At 32.4% G+C, this 6,310-nt stretch overlaps 1 long non-coding RNA gene across 1 annotated transcript; it reads left to right on the top strand.

The window, feature by feature from the left end:
- Positions 1-4,423: 4,423 nt before the first annotated feature.
- On the top strand, positions 4,424-5,904 carry LOC140756126 (uncharacterized). Its single transcript, XR_012103873.1, has 2 exons — positions 4,424-4,704; positions 5,715-5,904. It is a non-coding gene; the product is annotated as an uncharacterized LOC140756126 (long non-coding RNA).
- Positions 5,905-6,310: the final 406 nt, after the last annotated feature.

The raw sequence follows: 6,310 nt of genomic DNA, 5'->3' as shown, positions 1-6,310 counted from the left end.
CCAAAACAAAATCAAAGTCGTTGGACTGGAAATATCAAGCGCTATTTGTCAGCGGCTGCGAACGAAAACAGATTGACTGTCATTCGCAAATTCTCAAAAAGCACTCCCAGTAACTGATGATAGATGCTATCTAATATCCCAACAATATTTCTTACGTTATCATCATCATCTATTACTATCAATGCTGGGTTAGGCGTGTTAGGACCTTCTAGAATTTGAGGGTTTCGTTTAGACGAAGGGTTTAGATATAGATTGTAGTCAAGGTTGCATAAGTGCGAATTGCTAGACTTACACATATTTTGAGAAATTTATGGGGAATTTTCAAGGTTTTAGTTATATTTCCTCATGTTGTTTCGTTTATCGTCAAATGATCAAAATTAACTCTTTATTTTTAAACTTTAACACCGCATGGGATCCCATTTATGTTTAAGGGAATATTCAATGAATTTTCATTTGAAAACTTGCCAATTATTGCCATCTATGTTTTAAGGCTTTTTATAGTAGCACTTATGTCTGTGTGACTGTCGCATAGGTGCCATATGTATCTTAAATGGGCTATTTTCTCTTGACGCGGATGTTTTATCTAATCGAACGCACACGGTTCGCAATAATTCTTGTGCGAGTGTGCGGCATATCCACGCGCAACAGGAATAGCGCTTGTATTTTTCGCACCTGCATGCGCATGGTTTACATGAAACATGTTATGAAACGATACTATGCAAGTAGCACGCATGCATGTCCGGCCCGCTCGCGGTTACAAGCCCGCATGATAGGAAAAAGGGTCTTATACACGAAAATGCTACAAATGAGTAATGTGACAAATGGTTGATACAACTTTGTTAGTCCTTTCTATATGAATGATGAGTTATGAAACAAACACACAAGTCAGAGGCAGGTAATTCAGTGCCACTGCTCATCGGCGAACAAAAATTAATTGAGACGCTTTTGTCATTCCGTTTCGAAATGTTTTACGGTTTTATATTTTTAGCGGGACGATATGATTGTAGCACGTTAGGTAAAACAAATGAAAACGAAGGAAATAAAAGGAACAAATGAATAAGTTGTCAACAATTCTTAATAAATATAGTTTAAAAAACTAAAAAACACGCTTTTATGTTAAAATCAACTAAAAAGCAAAAAATAATCTTCAATCTAGGAATCAATTAAGGAACAGTAAATAGTATCATTGTGGAAAAAGTGTGGGGTGCTCCATTTATCAGGTTCGAAAAGCGCCCCACACTTTTTCCACAATTATACTATTTACTGTTCCTTAATTGATTCCTAGATTGAAGATTATTTTTTGCTTTTTAGTTGATTTTAACATAAAAGCGTGTTTTTTAGTTTTTTAAACTATATTTATTTTATTATTTTTAGTATTTGTTGTTATAGCGACCACCATCATGCATCGTTTGTAAAAAAATCAAGTGTCTATCTATTACGGTTTAAGAGATAAAGCCCTGTGACTCAAGAACAGACAGCGGAGGGTTTCGTTTTATCCTTTGAGTACGGAATCCTAAAAATCATTCTACAAGATGGCATTATAGATATGTTTCAGTACATTTGAGTTATAGGGAAATAATATTATTATTTTCCAAAGCTAAAAATCAATCTAGTAACTTTGCCTGAACGCTCTATAAGGCGCTTTCTCTCGCCTCGAAAATCGTTAATCCTGAGGATATTGATAAAGACAATGGTACAAAATTATTAAAATCGTGTATTTTCATCGGTCCTCAATAAATCTACAAAGTTTGAACGAAATCTGGCCGTTTAAAGTGGGTCAAAATCGCGCCCAAAGAAGTCGGTTACAAACATACAAACATACAGGTGAAGCTAATAAAAAGCGTGTAAAAAGAACAATATTTATCGTATTTATTTTTGGATAAGAGTTTGGGTTTCAAAAAATAAAAGTTTAAGCTTGTTTCGAATATCTTTCAACGAATATCTTTTTCTTTTGCTTCTGACATTTTTGCGAAACAAGGAGGAAAGACTATAAATATAATATAATACCGCAGCAAGTATAAATACCCTTAATATGAGAATATTGGTCTTAGGAATGGTTTTCGTTTCTGCCGGAATCTTATTTTCGGTATTACAAGTAACCTTTGTTAACTCTCGTAAATTTATCTCAATTTGTGTGAAATCTGTTCGATACTATCCAAGAATAGCCCGTATACAAAGGCAAATAAAAATAGATTATCGTATGGTATCACAAAAATATGAGTTTAGAAAAGAATATTGTAGTTATTTTTAACTGACACACTTTATTAATTTGTAAGGATAGTCGAAGCCGAATGTAAACCTATATTTATTCTATTAATTTTTAGTATTTGTTGTTACAGCGACCACCATTATGCGTCGTTTGTAAAAAATCAAGTGTCTATCTATTACGGTTTAAAAGATAAAGCCTAGTACGGAATCCTAAAAATCATCATCAAAATCAAATTACAAAGATTTCGACCACCTTTAATAATGAAATAATCAATTGATTGCATATATATTATTTTTGGATTATCAAAAAGACTTATCTATAATAGTTATAGCAAAAAATTAAAGCTCAATTTCAAAGCGTGTTGAAAATAATGTAATGAATTCGTCATTGAATTAATACGTGTGTTGCTTCTCAGACCATTATATAATCATGGCAGGGACATGGGTTCCTATAAGGAAATGTGGAAGCTTTTACACAATTTCCATGTCGATTTCATCAATTGGGCATCGGCGACCAGAATACGAGATGAAGTAATGCGCTCAATCGAATGGAACGGAATCGTATCACGATCTTTCATGATACATACTACGAGTATGACTTATTACTTCGAAAAGTTGGATTTTTCTTCGAAGTTGAATTTTTCTTGAAGTACTTGATAAGTACTGTTTACATAGCTTTTTGTTTGTTTGTATTTTTTATAGAATATTGAAGTAGCAGACGAGCGTGTAATCCACCAGATGCTAAGTAGTTACTGCCACCCATGGTCATCGGAAAAGTATCCTGCAAACCAGAACGCAACATTGTTTAACGCTGCTGTTAAATGTATTAAACGTTACAATTTTTACATTAGTAAGTAGGTAAATATAAAAAATTGAGATCTGCGCAAAATCAATGAAGTAAAAGAGGTTACTAGATTATTCTCGTAATGATCGAGCTTTAAAACATTGATGGTTCAGTAGATAAAAATGTAATGGAATATAAAGTGAACTAGAGTGCATAATCTTGATCGCCGGCCCTGAACACGCCATTAAAAATAGGAAGGATAAAACGCGATCATTAATTTGCTAATGGATGTCAAATAAAATATCCACAATGCTACTGATAATAATACATTTAAAAGTAATATATTTATTCAAAGAAGAAGTGATAGTTTAGTGATTAAGAAGCAGTAGTCTGTTGATTATTAAAATCTAGCGTCTCCATCGTAGGATTTGAGGTTCGAATCCTAAACAATGAAAAGTTATGTATGTAACACATATTCAATATCACTTCTTATAACGGTGAAAAAAACAATTGTGAGATAACCTATACGCCTGAATTATTTATAAAAAAGTTCTTTATAAAGCCTGGTAGGCTTCGTAATCTAGTCTAATCCTGCTTACTCTAAGAAAATACCCATGTCCAGGAGTGAGACAGTAATGGGTTGCAGCAAAACCTAATTTACTCAGAAAAAAGCTCTAGTAATCAGAAAAATAGAGCAGCGTGGTATTTTGGTAACTAATCTTCAGCAGGATTGAATTATACCAAAGGATCGCTCTGACTCACTGACTGATTGAAATAATCTTATGAGTATTTTAATTTACAGGTATAATTTCAACATATAAATATACCTTAGAAACTTCCTATTCATATTCATATTATCAATTGTGGGATGCAATAATTGTAAAAAATAACACTATCACGTTGGAAGTGCGGAAGAAAATAATAATCTGGCGATATATAAAACTTTGTAATTAAATCTAGGTATTTAACGAACTTCTTCAGTGGAGTATTCTTTACGTTGTCAATTTTGGGATACGATTATAGTAAAACAATTCACTATTGTGGTTAGGAAAAGTATTTATTGTTCCGTAAAAAGGTTAATGAGTTCTTATCCAATTCAGCTTTGACGAAACACGAAAAGAATATATTTAAGGCCACGTCGCTGAAAATAGCCATTGATTGTATTTGGGAGGTCGGACCGTCCTTAGCAACCTACATTATATAACTACTTGTAACTATGCCTACCAGTAGGACTACCATGAGTTTACAAAAGTATTACTCGCTAGCGACTGCGTAAAATAAATGTATGAAAAATTGTACAGCGCCTCTGGTGGTTACTCGTAGAACTAAATTCCGTAGTGTGAGCCACTCGTAACGTAAAAAACCTATCGAAATCAAATTGCTAGCGAATGTCATTATGATCTATTGCCATACAAATTAGGTCCCATGCATAGATATATTATACTAATAGATTGGCAATCCGAAAGAGTCAGAGCATAGTATACGTGTGTGTTAGAGCGAGATAGACAGGCGAGGCCATTCACGTATAGGCAGTCAGCCCAAGTCAGCCTGACGTTTATTATTGTAAAACTAAATCGCGCTTATTTTTCAATATTATTAATCAAAAACAGTTAAAACAGTGCTTACTAAAAGTGTTTGGCCATGGTTACGTGTGCTGTACCTGGATGTAACTCATCCAAGAAAGAAAACCCACAAAAATACTCATTTCACATGTAAGTACTACATTAATTGTTTAGCTGTTTAAAGGCAATATTTTACACTTATTACGAAAGTGTTATATACCAAAAGATAGGAATAATCTTCGAAATTACCACATAAACACTAGAAATGCACAGAAATGCAAATAAAAAAATTAATAAATACGTGAATAGTTGCTATTTCTTATCAAATTTTTGGTGTTGCGTATTGACAATATCGATAAAAAAAATTATCGATATTTCTAATTCTAAAATATATAGTTTAAATAGGTTGCGTGCAACTTATATAAAATCTTATCCGGCCTCACCTTTTTTTTTATTGTTGGATTAATATTTTTTGGGCGATTTTATCTATGTAAATTTTGATAAAGTCTTGTTAAACTTATTTTTATTTTTTTTTCATAGGCCAATCTATACTTACATTATAAAGAGGTAAAGTTTGTTATTTTGTTTGTTTGTTTGTAAGGGCTAATTTTCGGAAATACTGAACCGATCATGAATTTTCTTTCACAATCAGAAAATAACACTATTCAGGAGTGCTATAGGCTATATTTTATTACGATTGAACAAAAAGTCACAGGAAAATAAATATATACATCAAGTCAGCGGAAATTGGGAAAGATATGATACTTTACCGGCGTGCGCTGACTAAACTGTTCGGTATAGACGAACATGATGTTCATTAAATATTAATCCTATTGCATCGTTAAAATTCTTTAGGGTATACATTTTCAGAAGTATGGTAGGTTATTTTTTTTAAAAGCGGGCATTATTTATGCCCGTATGTATTTTTGAAATACATAGGATAACATGTATAGTTATTGGCTACTTACGCGAATGTAGACTTTAAATTCGTTTTAAATGTATACCGGGTGAATCGCTATTTTTATAGCTTCGAATTTGATCATGAAGGCCCATTTGACAAATTTACCCTAATTGTTTTTGTGAATGTTAATAATAATACCTTTTTTATTAATTGTTTATTTATTTTATAATAAATATTTATAATAAAATATTTCTTGCAGGTTGTATTAAAACCAATACGTAAAGTATCGTCATATGTTTATAGAAATATATCTCCAGTGCCCTGTACTTCTGCAGGTAATGTTACTGATTTGGACAATTCTCCGAGGAAGAAGATATTGAAGCGTTTAGAAGACGCTTAAATAGTAAACAATAAATAAAAAATAAAAAATAAAAAAATCTTATGAGTAACGTTCATAGTTTTTTTAACTCCCTTACACCTGCCAAAAGGTATGAAAACTCCATAAACTGCATCAATTTACAATACAGGTAGCAAGTAACTACTACAATTTGTTTCATAGCTACATAACTGCGCGCATTGATGTTTTTCTTTTTTTTATTTATTGGCGGTCTTCACCAGCATAATTAATCTTTAGCGATTGTATCCTCTTTAAGTCACTGACTGAACAAACTGATAAATAAATTTGTTATTGATATCTTTATTTAATCTATATCGATACATTATTAGCAGTAACACTAGCGATGCACACTTTGGCATTTCACACACACATAAATAATCAGTTTTTAGTCTCGCTTGACGTTTCATATTGCCAATCTACCCTACGTCAGTAGGATAATATATCTATGGTCCCATGAG

The sequence above is a fragment of the Epargyreus clarus genome, unplaced genomic scaffold (genome assembly GCF_041222505.1).
Source record: "Epargyreus clarus isolate Ecla_fem2 unplaced genomic scaffold, WU_Ecla_fem_2.2 ptg000034l, whole genome shotgun sequence".
Taxonomy (NCBI): domain Eukaryota; kingdom Metazoa; phylum Arthropoda; class Insecta; order Lepidoptera; family Hesperiidae; genus Epargyreus; species Epargyreus clarus.
Note: the sequence above shows the minus strand (reverse complement) of the source record. Positions and strands in the feature narration are given on the sequence as shown.